The following is a 15890-nucleotide window of genomic DNA, read 5'->3' as shown; positions in this document are numbered from 1 at the left end:
ATCGGCCTTGTATACCAAATTTGGGCTAAATTGCCCGTGTATCTGTACCATAGTAGGATACGTGTCGGTTAGAAGTTAGAGTTTAACCCGTGCACGGTTAGGTGCACGCGTGAATTAGAAAGTCCCCCGGACTATAAATATGTATCTAGGGTTTATGAAATAAACAACAACCAACGTTCAACACAAACCAATCTCGGCGCATCGCCAACTCCCCGTCTCGAGGGTTTCTTCCGGGTAAGCACCATGCTGCCTAGATCGCATCTTGCGATCTAGGCAGCACACGTTTATTCGTCTTCCATGCGTTGCTCGTACTAAAGCCTTTTTGATGGCGAGCAACGTAGTTATCATAGGTGTTTTTAGGGTTAGCATTGTTCTTCGTATCATATGCTATCGTCGTGCAACCCTTAGGCATCTAGCCGCCCTTACGCCTGTCACGGGTGTAAGGGCGGCACCCCGCTTGATCATTGTTTAGTAGATCCGATCCGTTATGATTGCTCCTTGTTCTTCAAGGATTAGTTTAATATCTGCATCGTTAGGCCTTACAAAGGGTTGGAGGATCCAACGGCGTGTAGGGTGTCGTTTGCTAGCCCTAGACAGGACGTTCCGAGGATCAACCTCGTGTTGGTTTTTAGGCCCTGTCTAGGATCGGCTTACGATCACCGTGCGCGAGCGCGAGGCCCAATCACGAGTAGGATGTTCCGATTATGCGGTGAAAACCCCAGATCGTAGTAGGTCGCTTCAGCTTTATCTTGATCAAGCAGGACCACCATCCGATCGTACACCTCGTACGTATCATGGGTGGATCGGCTCTTTGAGCCGATTCACGAGACAACCTCGAGAGCCGATCGAGGCTCGTATTTAACGTTTACGTGTATGCCATGCAGGAAACTAAGCGAGGCATCATCCAACACCTTCCCGACCGTGTATAGGTCAGGTGGCACGCCCTTGCGACAGCATCGGACGTGTGTGCCGAAGGCTTTGCGGGCCGTCGCTCGGAGGGACCAGGGCCAGCCGCAGTCCTGGGAGATTCTCGGCTCTACGGTGTTGCCCGTCGCTGCCCGCCGGTGGGTTTCTGACCGCAACACATTCTGGCACGCCCGGTGGGACAATCTTCGACATCCACCGCATCGCCATCTACATCTGAGATGGCGGAAGGCACTCCGGTCAAGTACGAGGATCTGACCGACGAGCTCAAGAAGAAGCATGACGAGATCAAGGCAGTCCTCGAAGCCGACCTCATCGGCTCTTTTCACAGAACCCGCTCACATGGCATCAGGTGGAAAGGGTTCTCACCTGAAGGCGCGCTCGATGGAGTGGACCTGTCCTCCCCGTCGGAAGAACGCACCGGGTCGCCGCGTCAGGAGATCAACTTCATGGTGGCTCATTCGCTGCACCGCCACTCGAGAGCCTGGTGAACACTTTGGAGCGTGTCGCTCGCGCGTGATCCAGGAAATCATGAGCCATCGGTACTCTCCGTCGGGACCGGCTCCGGGGACTTACCAAGGAGAGATGCCACTCCGGCCCCGTCCACCGCTGCCGTTCGCGTTGGCAGCCCCGAAGTGCCGAACTCATCGGCATACGTCGTCTACAAGATTGGTGGTGACCCTAGTGACTACCAATTCCTACATGAGGCGCCCAAGGAGATCCCGCACGGATACACGTGCGCATACGTGCCAGACTGCAGTAACTGGGCACTCTCGAACCAGGCTGCAACAGCAGGGACTTCTGGAACAGCAGGAGGAACGTCGGGAGCAGATCTTGAGAAGCAGACGTGGCTAGCTAAATACGCCACTCCGACAAACCTCCAGAGCTCAGCTCCTGCAGTTGGCTCAGAACTGGAAAAGCAAGCATGGCTGGCTAAGTATGCCACCCCGGCGAATCTTCAGGGTTCGACACCTTCAGCCATCACCGCGGATCAGATTTGTACAATTCTGAAAGACCAGTTCGGCATGATGCCGAAAAGGAGGACAATCGGCTATACCAAGCCGTACCCCAACGAGTACGAATTGATCCCGCTACCACCCAAATATCGGCTCCCTGACTTCACAAAGTTTAGTGGATCGGATGGTTCCAGCTCCATCGAGCATGTGAGCCGATATTTGGCACAGCTGGGCACGATCTCAGCATCAGACGAGCTGCGTGTGAGGTTCTTCGCACAGTCCCTCACAGGATCGGCTTTCGGGTGGTACACATCGCTGCCACCGAACTCAATCCGGACTTGGAAGCAGCTTGGAAGAGCAGCTCCACATACAGTATCACTCGGAGGCTTCCGAGGCTGGTATTGCCGATCTAGCACAAGTACGACGAAGCGCGGGGAAACAAGTGTCGGAATACATCCAGCCGCTTCAGGACCGTTAGGAACCGATGCTATTCGGTTCACGTAAGTGAAAAAGAAGCGACCGAGTTGGCGGTGGTGGGTCTCTCATCATCGATCAAGGACGTGGCCTCCCAAGCGGACTACCCTTCATTGGCGCACATGGTGCGTAGGCTGTCAGCATATGAACAGCGCCACCCGCGATGTTTACCAGGACAAATTCAAGCGTGCGGTGGTCCCGGTTGAGGCGGACGAGGATGAAGGTGCTGCGGGAGATCAAGAGGTAGCAAGGTCTGAATGGACTCGGGCGGCAAGCCCCGTGTCCCGTAAGTGGGTTAAGCCACAAGGCCCTCCAAAAGGGTTCGACTTCGACGTGACCAAAGCTGAGCAGATTTTCGACCTCTTACTCAAGGAGAAGCAGCTAAAGGTACCCGAAGGCCACAAGATCCCCACGATGCGAGAGCTGAACGGAAAGCCATACCGCAAGTGGCATAACACGTTCACCCACGCCACTAACGACTGCAGGGTGTGGCGTCAGCAGGTCCAAATGGCGATAGAACAAGGGCGGCTAATTTTCAACCAGTACGCCATGAAGGTCGACACACACCCCTTCCCCGCCGTTAACATGGTGGAGTATACTTACCATGGAGGGTGCCAGCCAGATTTCTCGTGCAATATCAACATGGTGGGACCTGGGCACCACTCGGGTAAGGACGGAGATGAGGGCAGCTGCTCTCATAGCAAAGACACAGAGGAAGCCGCTCCACGCGATCGGCTCCGCCACGACGGCAAGCGCTACATCACGGAGGGAGAAGTGAGGAACGTAAGATATCAGCGACCTCTCTCTGATCACCTCCTCAACAAGTATGTGGGTCAATCCGACCAACGCCGGCGATACAACGACGATGATGAAAAAGATCGTCTGGCTAGGGACGACAGGAGATGTCGCCGGCATGATCGCGACGAGGAGCGATATGAGCGCCACGCCAGGGAAAAGTCGAGAGAGCAAGACGACGTGGATAGGCACTGGGACTGCCCCTTCTTCAAACACTGCTGGGATTCAGGAATGAGCCGATTGCCTACAATCGGCAATTGCCCAGAATGTAAACAAAAGAAGAAGGATGCAGCTAACGTGTCCGTGTTCAAACGTCTAGGGCCTCTCCCGCCTCGGAACAAGCATGCCGAGTCCGCTCGGGTGGAAGATCTCGAGGAACTAGAGGACGATGATGAAGAAGAAGACAAGTATCATCGGCCAAGGTGGTGCCCTGATGCGCTCAGCCGTTCCCAAAAGCGAAGGGTTCAGCGTCTACGTGGGTTGGAGGAAGCTCAAAGGTTATACCTGCACACGTTGAGGAAGGCGCGGCCTGATCTGGCCGCTAAAATTCAGCGAACCCTGGACGAAGAAGGTCGACCACAAAGGAAAGAGTGGCGCCCCAGACAAAAGAAAGCCGATGATGAGACATCGGCTGGCACAAACATGGTGTTCATCCTTCCAACGGAGTTTAGTGCTCCGAGATTAGACGAAGCACTCGTGGCACAACTTGATCGCGGCCCACGGCCGGTCATCTTCGAGAAGCCACGAGAAAGAAGCTACGGTGCATCCGAAGGCCCCGTACTTGCGAGGTTACATCAATGGGCAGCCTGTCAACAAGATGTTGGTGGACACCGGAGCGGCAGTTAACATTATGCCATACTCCATGCTACGTCGGTTGGGACGCTCCAGCTCGGATCCGATCAAGACCAATGTGACACCGAGCGATTTCAACAGCCAAGCATCCGACGCACAAGGTTTTCCGAATGTGGATCCGACCGTAGGAAGGAAAACTGTCCCTACGACGTTCTTTATTGTCGACAAGCAAGAGCTTCTATGCTGTCCTACTAGGGAGAGATTGGATCCACGCCAATCGTTGCATTCCATCCACGATGCACCAATGCCTAATACAAAGGGATGGAGATGAAGTAGAAGTCGTCCACGCAGATGATTCAGCCGAGATTTCAACGGCCGGCATGAACGTTTGGGAGACATCGGGCCAAGAGCCACTCGGGCATCAATTTGGACGACTGCGAGCGCATCGACGTGACAAAGGACGGGGTGAGGCTGGTTTTATCCACCGGCCTGACCATGTAACAAAGGCAACATCGATGAACGAACGTGGCGATGCCGATCCAGGAGATCGGCCCCAAGGATCTATGGAGGAACATTGCAGAACCTTCATCGAGCAAGCAACATGGAGGCCGATTCCAGCAATCGGCAAAAATTATCCTCACCATTCATTCTGCCTGGGTTCAACGTCGATCCAATGGGCAATGGGTTTGCGTCGGCTGATGCACTGGAAGAAATCCACGTTGTTCCTAACAGAGCCGACGTTCACATCGTAGTGCCTTGGCTAACCATAGAGCCGATATCAGCAGTTACCTGGCAGAATCGGCTCGGGGGGCACCTAATCTGATGAGCATGTGCGATACATGTGCGATGAAACATTGGGGGCCGATAGAAAAATCGGCCCGTAAAAAAAAATGCAAGGGACAAAGCCAATGCACGGCCATCGACTCTAGCACGAATTTTATGGGATCTACCAGTGGCAGTTGCAAAACACAAGGACCTCCAGCTCTGTGTCAGAGGAGTTCTACTTCTGAGCCGTTGTGTGATCATCTGCAATATCGACTTTCAACGGAGGAGGGGTGATCGGCTTTGGCTGGCTCTACATGGTAGTTCTCTCAGACATGATCTAGCCCAGGTCCGTTTGTCTGAATTGCGTGTCCTCGTCTCTGTTTCGCCTTGACTGAGACTCGGGGGCAAGCCGGCCTGGTGGATGCTCTGCTTTTGAAAGCCGATTGGGTGGCCATCGGCTAGTCCTCGCGTCGTGATTTTCGTCAAGGGTGGTGATCCAGCAGAACTCAAACTCATTGATCGAAAAGGTGAAGGATAGTTCATGAGGGCTTGATGCGCTGACATCGGCTTATTGAGCTTTGACCAAGATTGCAATCACCCCGTGGTCGAAGAGATGAAGGGCGGATTATGAGAGACCGATGCGTTGCCATCGGCTCATTGAGAATCGGCTTAAAAGAAATCGGCAAAATCAAATTGGGGAAATTTCTTCATTAATGAACAGGATTTCTTACAAAGAAAGAGCCGATTGCTCAAAGAAGGAAGAACAAAAGAAGGGTCTGTTGACCAATCTACTACTACTAGGCCTACACTAGTAGATCCTAGTCTACGGGCCATCGCTTCCCTCGTCGTCATCCTCGGAGCTCTCATCGGCACTACTGCCGATGGGCTCCTCGTCGCTGCTCCCGTAGCCTTCTACGGGAGCTTCATCCTCCTCTTCATCGTCGCTGCTGTCGTCATCCCACCACATGCGGAGGAGTTTCGCCGGCGGGTAGCCCTCGAGGGAGTCGTCGTCATCGTCTTCCTCTTCCTCTTCTTCAGAGGAGGGGCAGCCGTCCCAGGGGAACATGTCATCCTCGCTTTCCGATTCCAGTTCCCCATCGGCGAGGAATTGGAGATCTTCATCTCCGCTGGTCAAGGACTAGTCGTCCTCGGACCAGATGGAGGATGCGTGGTCTTCCTGGTCCCATTCTTCTGGTGCGCGGATGTCCTCCGGCGTCTCGCGGGAGGAGGAAGACCCATAGGAAGGATCGGAAGAGGAAGAGGAGGAAGAAGACATGGTGGCGCAGGAGGGTTTTTTGGGTGCTAATGCGAAGGGGATGAAGAAGCGAACTGTTTAGAACGGTTAAATAAAGGGGATATGAGGGAGATTCAATGCCACAGCAGTTTCCGAGGAAGTTGTGCCCAACAGAAAAATTTCGCAGGCCACGCGGAGAAGTGGAAGAGGCAAGGCATCATAATGAAGGATACCGCGGCAGTCCTGCTCTGCCACGACATGACCCGACGAAAGAAAAGCGTAATGATTTTGGAAATGTCATTTCCAAAACCAGGGGGGCATGTGTTATCACCAGAATTTGACCGGATCAGAGGTGGGCCGCGATTGGAGATGGGCTTGAAGAATATACATAGAAGAAATACATGAATCGGTCTTGTATACCAAATTTGGGCTAAATTGCCCGTGTATCTGTACCATAGTAGGATACGTGTCGGTTAGAAGTTAGAGTTTAACCCGTGCACGGTTAGGTGTACGCCTGAATTAGAAAGTCCCCCGGACTATAAATATGTATCTAGGGTTTATGAAATAAACAATAACCAACGTTCAACACAAACCAATCTCGGCGCATCGCCAACTCCCCCGTCTCGAGGGTTTCTTCCGGGTAAGCACCATGCTGCCTAGATCGCATCTTGCGATCTAGGCAGACACGTTTATTCGTCTTCCATGCGTTGCTCGTACTAAAGCCTTTTTGATGGCGAGCAACGTAGTTATCATAGGTGTTTTTAGGGTTAGCATTGTTCTTCGTATCATATGCTATCGTCGTGCAACCCTTAGGCATCTAGCCGCCCTTACGCTCTGTCACGGGTGTAAGGGCGGCACCCCGCTTGATCATTGTTTAGTAGATCCGATCCGTTATGATTGCTCCTTGTTCTTCAAGGATTAGTTTAATATCCGCATCGTTAGGCCTTACAAAGGGTTGGAGGATCCGGCGGCGTGTAGGGTGTCGTTTGCTAGCCCTAGACAGACGTTCAGACTTCCGAGGATCAACCTCGTGTTGGTTTTTAGGCCCTGTCTAGGATCGGCTTACGATCACCGTGCGCGAGCGCGAGGCCCAATCACGAGTAGGATGTTCCGATTATGCGGTGAAAACCCCAGATCGTAGTAGGTCGCTTCAGCTTTATCTTGATCAAGCAGGACCACCATCCGATCGTACACCTCGTACGTATCATGGGTGGATCGGCTCTTTGAGCCGATTCACAGGACAACCTGAGAGCCGATCGAGGCTCGTATTTAACGTTTACGTGTATGCCATGCGAGGAAACTAAGCGAGGCATCATCCAACACCTTCACCGACCAGGTATAGGTCAGATGGCACGCCCTTGCGACAGCATCGGACGTGTGTGCAGAAGGCTTTGCGGGCCGTCGCTCGGAGGGACCAGGGCCAGCCGCAGTCCTGGGAGATTCCCGGCTCTACGGTGTTGCCCGTCGCTGCCCGCCGGTGGGTTTCTGACCAACCCGAACACAAACACAATGGCGCCAGAAAAGTACTGTTACCTGGAACCGGAGTATGAGTGCCTTTTTACCTTTCCTCCCCGGCAACGGCGCCAGAAAAGTGCTTGATGTCTACGGGTGCTTCTATTCTTGTAGACGGTGTTGGGCCTCCAAGAGCAGAGGTTTGTAGAACAGCAAGCAAGTTTCCCTTAAGTGGATCACCCAAGGTTTATCGATCTCAGGGAGGAAGAGGTCAAAGATATCCCTCTCATGCAACCCTGCAACCACAAAGCAAGAAGTCTCTTGTGTCCCCAACACACCTAATAGGTGTACTAGTTCGGCGAAGAGATAGTGAAATACAGGTGGTATGAATAAGTAGTAGCAACGGCACCGGAAAAGTGCTTTGCCCGGGACGAGTAAACAAGCAGTAGTAACGCAGCAGTAGTAACGCAGCGAGTAGTAACGCAGCAGTAGTAACGCAGATAAAACAAGTAAACAAGCAGCGATAGCGATATTTAGGAACAAGGCCTAGGGATTAGACTTTCACTAGTGGACACTCTCAACTTTGATCACATAACAAAATAGATAAATGCATACTCTACACTCTTTTGTTGGATGATGAACACATTGCGTAGGATTACACGAACCCTCAATGCCGGAGTTAACAAGCTCCACAATTCATATTTAAATAACCTTAGAGTGCATGAAAGATCAATAAGACTAAACCAAGTACTAACATAGCATGCACACTGTCACCTACATGCTATGTAGGAGGAATAGATCACATTAATACCATCATAGCAATAGTTAACTTCATAATCTACAAGAGATCATAATCATAGCATACGCCAAGTACTAACACGGATGCACACACTTGTCACCATTACACCGTGCGGGAGGAATAAAACTACTTTAATAACATTGCTAGAGTAGCACATAGATAAATTGTGATACAAAGTACATTGCAATCATAAAGAGATATAAATAAGCACTTCACTATGCCATTCATAACGGTGAATAAGTATTACGTGAAATATAGCCTAAGAGACCCACACGGTGCACACCACTGTCACCTTTACACACGTGGGACAAGGAGTCTCCGGAGATCACATAAGTAAAACTCACTTGACTAGCATAGTGACATCTAGATTACAAGCATCATCATATGAATCTCAATCATATAAGGCAGCTCATGAGATTATTGTATTGAAGTACATAGGAGAGAGATGAACCACATAGCTACCGGTACAGCCCCGAGCCTCGATGGAGAACTACTCCTCCTCATGGGAGCGAGCAGCGGTGATGAAGATGGCGGTGGAGATGGCAGCGGTGTCGATGGAGAAGCCTTCGGGGGCACTTCCACTGCTCCGGCGGGGTGCCGGAACGGAGACTCCTGTCCCCCGGATCTTGGCTTCGCGATGGCGACGGCTCCGGAAGGTTTTCCGTATCGTGGTTCTTCGCATCAGGGTTTTCGCGACGGAGGCTTTAAATAGGCGGAAGGGCAGCCTCGGAGGGGGCCTGGGGGGCCCACACCATAGGGCGGCGCGGCCCCCTCTGGCCACGCCAGGGTGTGGTGTGGGGCCCCCAGGGCTTCCCTCTGGCGGCTCTCGGGTGTTCTGGAAGGCTCCGGGAAAAATAGGGACCTGGGTCTTGATTTCGTCCGATTCCGAGAATATTTCTTTACTAGGATTTACGGAACCAAAAACAGCAGAAAACAGCAGCTGGCTCTTCGGCATCTTGTTAATAGGTTAGTTCCAGAAAATGCACGAATATGACATAAAGTGTGCATAAAACATGTAGGTATCATCAATAATATGGCATAGAACATAAGAAATTATCGATACGTCGGAGACGTATCACCTACCTGGCCTCACTGATGCCTTCCCTAATTGTTAATATTTGTTTCGACCAACAATGTATGAGGCCCTTGTCATTCCATTTGCTTTGGTATTCTAAAATGCCGATGATTAAAATGCTTGGTCACCGTACACTCGGGGGTGACGTAAGTGAGCCTGGTAAGATAGCACAAATATCAATCTCTTGTGCATCAGACTTGGTCTCATTTATGCCATCCCTGAATGTTAATATTTGTGTTGACCAATAATGTATGAGGCATTTATTGATTATATGGTCTTTCTTCCATTTTAATCAGAGGAGGAACCGGGATGCAAGCGAGCCTGGCGGGTAGAGAGGAGGGAGCAAAGGAGGAACCGGATGAAGACCACTTTGTATCTCGAAATAGTGAAATTTGTATGAATTAAGAGTTGTATGTAAAACATTTGACACTTGCCACTATATATGTATCTCGATCGGGCTCTAAGTAATGTGATGATGATGTTTATATTATATCTGTGCAATGTACATGCTATTTATATTATATCTGCATATTTATGTATATAACTTATATATTGCTGTATATAACCTGTATGTGTATAACAGACAGTAGAAAATCGTGTATAATACAAGTAAATTCTGTGGCGCACTGAAAATCAATTTTGTGGCGCAAATGTTTTTGTGGCACACCTAAGCACTGGTGCGCCACAGAAACCTTAATTTTGTGGCGCATGTGCCTTTGCATCACAGAAATATTATTTTTATGGCGAAATTTCTGTGGCGCACCGCCCGTGCGCCACACAATGTGGTTTTTGGTGCGCCACTAATGAGCCTTTTCCTACTAGTGTGGATGAAAACTAAGCGCCTCGACGCCAATGGCGGCGATGCCTGCGGGTGTCGTAACCTTGTTGGGGGCGTCGTTGTGGGTATCCGCCCCGCGGTATGGCTCCGGGTGAAAACCTTAGACCTTGTGGTCTCGACGACGGCGGCGTAATGCGTCGTTACTCTCTGGGGGGTGTCGTTGTGGAGGCCTGACTCGACTTCTTGTGTCTATGTCTCCGGTGGCAAGTTTGGATTTTCTGTGTTCTTTTTTGTTTTATCTTTGATCTGCTTTGTAAAAGGTTCTCCTCTCCACCTTGTATTGGTTCGACCGTTGCGACTTTATTTATAAAGCGAGGCGAAAGCATACGTCGAGAGAGTGAAGGAGCAGAAATAATGGAAATGCATTTTAGTTTATAGGTGTAGATGCACCCACTGCTCAAAATAGATATTCCAAAATGCTAAAAAAATATGAAAACAATTCTAGGTGTACATCCCGACATTCTACGTGCCACGTAAAGTGTCACTGAAAAATGAATTTTCTGTGACTTGCATAAAAAAGATATTCGATGCTTCAAAATAGATTCTCAAGAGTTTTTCTTTTCTTTATTACACAGCCCATAAAAATGTTTTTTTATTACAAAATTTTGTGTGCAGGCATAACATGTTCGGCTATACATCAAGAATTTGTTTCAGAGTTTTTGGATGTTTTGAAATTTAGAACACACTTTTAAAATATGTGCATTTAAATATATGAGTCAAAACATAATAATATAGATCGGATCTTTCGATGGCACACGGAAGGCCTTTTCTGTATGTTGTGCGGCCGCTCTGAAAAGGTTGACCGTCTAGCTAGCTTCCACCGGCTAGCAACACGAAGAAGTACCACACGTTTAGCCAGAAATACAGTGTGTGCGAGTCTTTCTCCAAATAAACTGTGTGCTCAATTTTATTTTTGACAGACCCATTCTTTTCCTCACACCGTGTGACAGGTGGTCTACTGCTAGCTTTGTTAGGCTGGTGCCAACGCGGGCGCTAGGAGGGGCGCTACCGCCCGCGACGGGGCCAGAGGGAGGCGAGAGCGGGGCGAGACGGTAGCGTCGGGCGGTGGCGCGGGCGCCCGGCGTTAGGGCGCAGTACCGCCCGCCTATAGCCCACGTTGGAGGCGAGAGCGGGTGATACGTCCCAAACATATCTATAATTTCTTATGTTCCATGCTACTTTTATGATGATACTCACATGTTTTATACACATTATATGTCATTATTATGCATTTTCCGGCACTAACCTATTGACGAGATGCCGAAGAGCCGATTGCTTGTTTTCTGCTGTTTTTGGTTTCAGAAATCCTAGTAAGGAAATATTCTCGGAATTGGACGAAATCAACGCCCCGGGGCCTATTTTTCCACGAAGCTTCCAGAAGACCGGAGGAGATACGAAGTGGGGTCACGGGGCGCCGCCACACTAGGGCGGCGCGGCCTAGAGGGGGCCCGCGCGGCCCTAGCGTGTGGGGCCCCCGTGACGCCTCCTGACCTGCCCTTCCGCCTACTTAAAGCCTTCGTCGCGAAACCCCCAGTACCGAGAGCCACGATACGGAAAACCTTCCAGAGACGCCGCCGCCGCCAATCCCATCTCGGGGGATTAAGGAGATCGCCTCCGGCACCCTGCCGGAGAGGGGAATCATCTCCCGGAGGTCTCTTCATCGCCATGATCGCCTCCGGATCGATGTGTGAGTAGTCCACCCCTGGACTATGGGTCCATAGTAGTAGCTAGATGGTTGTCTTCTCCTCATTGTGCTATCATGTTAGATCTTGTGAGCTGCCTATCATGATCAAGATCATCTATTTGTAATCCTACATGTTGTGTTTGTTGGGATCCGATGAATATTGAATACTATGTCAAGTTGATTATCAATCTATCATATATGTTGTTTATGTTCTTGCATGCTCTCCGTTGCTAGTAGAGGTTCTGGCCAAGTTGATACTTGTGACTCCAAGAGGGAGTATTTATGCTCGATAGTGGGTTCATGCCTCCATTGAATGCGGGACAGTGATAGAAAGTTCTAAGGTTGTGGATGTGTCTGTTGCCACTAGGGATAAAGCATCGATGCTTTGTCTAAGGATATTTGTGTTGATTACATTACGCACCATACTTAATGCAATTGTCCGTTGTTTGCAACTTAATACTGAAAGGGGTTCGGATGATAACCTGAAAGTGGACTTTTTAGGCATAGATGCATGCTGGATAGCGGTCTATGTACTTTATCGTAATGCCCTGATTAAATCTCATAGTACTCATCATGATATATGTATGTGCATTATTATGCCTTCTTTATTATTCAATTGCCCAACTGTAATTTGTTCACCCAACATCTATTTATCTTATGGGAGAGACACCACTAGTGAACTGTGGACCCCGGTCCAATTCTTTACATCTGAAATACAATCTACTGCAATTGTTCTTTACTGTTCTTCGCAAACAATCATCATCATCCACACTATACATCTAATCCTTTGTTTATAGCAAGCCGGTGAGATTGACAACCTCACTGTTACGTTGGGGCAAAGTACTTTGATTGTGTTGTGCAGGTTCCACGTTGTGCCGGAATCCCTAGTGTTGCGCCGCACTACACTCCGCCATCAACAACCTTCACATGCTCCTTGACTCCTACTGGTTCGATAACCTTGGTTTCTTACTGAGGGAAAACTTGCTGCTGTGCGCATCACACCTTCCTCTTGGGGTTCCCAACGGACATGTGTCTTACACGCCATCAGCGGGGCGAGAGGGAGGCGATAGCGGTGCTAGTGGGTGCGGTAGGGAGGCGGTAGGGAGGAGAGAGAAGTGAGAGCTGACACTATAGCCCGTGCATTGGCACCGTGGGGTGAGAGTGAGGTGAGAGTGGGGTGAGAGTGAGGAAAAAGCTGACGTGGCGAGACTATAGTGAGGTGATGCATTGGCACCAGCCTTACCAGTGATGCACTAGGTCAGCAGTGCGCTGGCACTATGGCTCTTGCAGGTACCGACCCTCCTCTAGCTTGCGTCACTGCTATGGCGCACAATGCTACTGGATTGGGCCTTTTCGAAAATGGTTAAAATATGCACCCAAGCAATGGCGCACCATGGTATTTCAGATAGCGGTGGCACACCATTGCAATGGTGTGTCATTGCTGGAGGGGGGCATATTTTCTTGGCACACCCCTTAGTGGATCGGCTTCCTAGGTTCCGAAAAAATAAAAAAAATTGATAAAAAATCAAATGATGCGAGATGTCCATGTGTTATGTCATCTCGTTGCAAAAGAAATGAACAAAAATGAATTTCAATTGTTTTTGCAAAATTGCGTGATTTATCGGTAAAACGGCTTTTCTGGTTGCATACGACATCCGTTGAAAATGTTTATATGAAAATGTATCTAGGAATTTTTTTTACATCCAATTTGAGCGATTTACTATCATTTAGCCATTTTTAGAATCTCAAAATCGAATAGGAAATAGGAGTTTCGTCAGCTTTAAGATTCAGGCCAAAATACTTAATAAAAAGTTAGCAGATGCGCACCAAGTTAGTGGTGCGCCACTGCTAACCTTCGCGCCTCCAAAATTCGAAATGGCCGGCTAGCGCCTACCCCCACTACCATCTTATCCAACTCCCTCCTCCCTCCTCCACAGATTCCTCTCCTCCATATAGCCCAAAAAATGGAGGCAGAAAACAAGAAAAACGTAAGTTTTTACGACGTCTCTCAAACCATGTATCGGTGGTTACTGTAGCTGGAAATCATCTCGGAAACCGAAAAATGTGCGCCATATACATTGAAAATGGGCTGAAAACATGAAAAATATGAGTTTTGATGATGCCCCTAGAACCCTGTATCGGTGATCATGGTCGCCATGAATTATCCCGAAAACAGAAAACAGTGCACTATAGCCCGCGAAAATGGATAGAAAATATGAAAAATGAGAGTTTTGGAGATACCCCTCAAACCATGTATCGGTGATCACGGTCGCTGGAAATTTCCCCGGAAATCAAAAATTGCGTGCTGTAGCACACAAAAATGGGCAGGAAACAAGAAAAATGCGAGTTTTGGCAACACCCGTCTAACCATGTAACGGTGGTCGCTGGAAATCATCAAGGAAACCGAAAAATGTGTGCTATATCCACTGATATTGGACAGAAAACATGAAAAATATGAGTTCTGATGATGCCTATAAAACCATGTATCGGTGGTCACGGTCACATAGACTGTCACGGAAACCAAAAACTATGCACTATGGCCCACGAAAATGGGCATAAAAAACGAAAATTGAGAGTTTTGGCGATGCCCCTCAAACCATTTATCGGTGATCACGGTCACTGGAAATTGTCCCAGGAACCTAAAATTGTGCTCTATAGCCCACGAAAATGGGCAGAAACATGAAAACGCGTGTTTTGGCGATGCCCCTAAAACCATGTATCGTTTGTCACGGTCGTCGGAAATTGTCATGGGTACCAAAAATTGCGCGCTATAGCCCAAGGAAATGGGACGAAAACATGAAAAACACGAGTTTTGCTGACGCCCAAATATGGCCACGGTCGCTGGATATTGTCCCGGGAATTGAAATCTGTGAGCTACAGCCCAGACAAATGGAGTCAAAACACATGAAAACATGAGTTTTTCGTGAAGCCTCTCAAAACATGTATAGGTGGTAGTAGTCGGTGGAAATCATCCCTCAGAACCGGAAAATGTGCGCTATAGCCCATGAAAATGGCAAAAAACATAAAAGTTGTGAGCTATATAGCCCACAAAAACGAAGGCAGAAAACATGACAAACACGATTTTTTTGTGACGCCTCTCAAACCATGTATCGGTAGTTACGGTAGCTGGAAATCATCCCGGAAACCGATAAATATGTGCTATAGCTAGTGAAAATAGGCAAAAACCATGAAAAATACGAGTTTTGACGAAGCCCCTAAAACCAAGTACCCATGGACACGGTCGCCATAAATTCTCTTGGAAACCGAAAACTGTCACTATAGCCCACGAAAATGGGCAAAATACATTTAAAGGGAGAGTTTTGGCGATGCCCCTCGAACCATATATCTGCGATAACGGTCGCTGGAAATTGTCTTGGGAACCAAAAATTGCGCGATATAGCCCATAAAACTGGGCAGAAAACATGAAAAAGGCGAGTTTTGCCGACGCCCATCTAGCCATGTATGGTCACGGTCGCTGGAAATTATGCCGAGAAGTGAGGAGTGTGAGCTATAGCCAACAAAAAATGGTAGAAAACATGAAAACTATGCGTTAAGCCCACAAAAATATGCAGAAAACATGAAAAAGGAGAGTTTTGGCAATAACCCTCAAACCATGTATTGGCGGTCACGGTCACTGGAAATTATCCCGGGAAGCAAAAATTGTGCGCTATAGCCCATGAAAATGGGAAGAAAACTTGATAAAAGCGAGTTTTGGCGACACCCGTCTAACCATGCGTCGGTGGTTACGGTAGCTGCAAATCGTCCTGAAAACCAGAAAATGTGAGCTATAGCCAATGAAAATGGGCAAAAAATATAAAAAATATGGGTTTTGACGACGCCCCTAAAACATGTATCCGTGGTCACGGTCGCTAGATATTCTCCTGGAAACCGAAAACTATCCAGAGCCCACGTAAATGGGCAGAAAACATGAAAAATGAGAGTTTTGGCGATGCCTCCCAAACCATGTATCGGTGGTCACGATCGCTAGAAATTGTCCTCGGAACCGAAAACTGTGCAAGCCCACGAAAATGGGCAAAAAACATGGAAACGCGTGTTTTGGCGATGCCCCTCAAACCATGTATCGGTGGTCACGGTCACCGGA

At 48.9% G+C, this 15890-nt stretch overlaps 1 pseudogene; it reads right to left on the bottom strand.

Moving 5' to 3' along the window:
• The window catches only part of LOC124691005, a 23272-nt pseudogene that overhangs the window by 4390 nt on the left and 2992 nt on the right, over positions 1-15890 (bottom strand).

This window comes from Lolium rigidum, chromosome 2 (assembly GCF_022539505.1).
Source record: "Lolium rigidum isolate FL_2022 chromosome 2, APGP_CSIRO_Lrig_0.1, whole genome shotgun sequence".
Classification (NCBI taxonomy): Eukaryota; Viridiplantae; Streptophyta; class Magnoliopsida; order Poales; family Poaceae; genus Lolium; species Lolium rigidum.
This window is presented reverse-complemented; position numbering and strand designations above follow the sequence as displayed.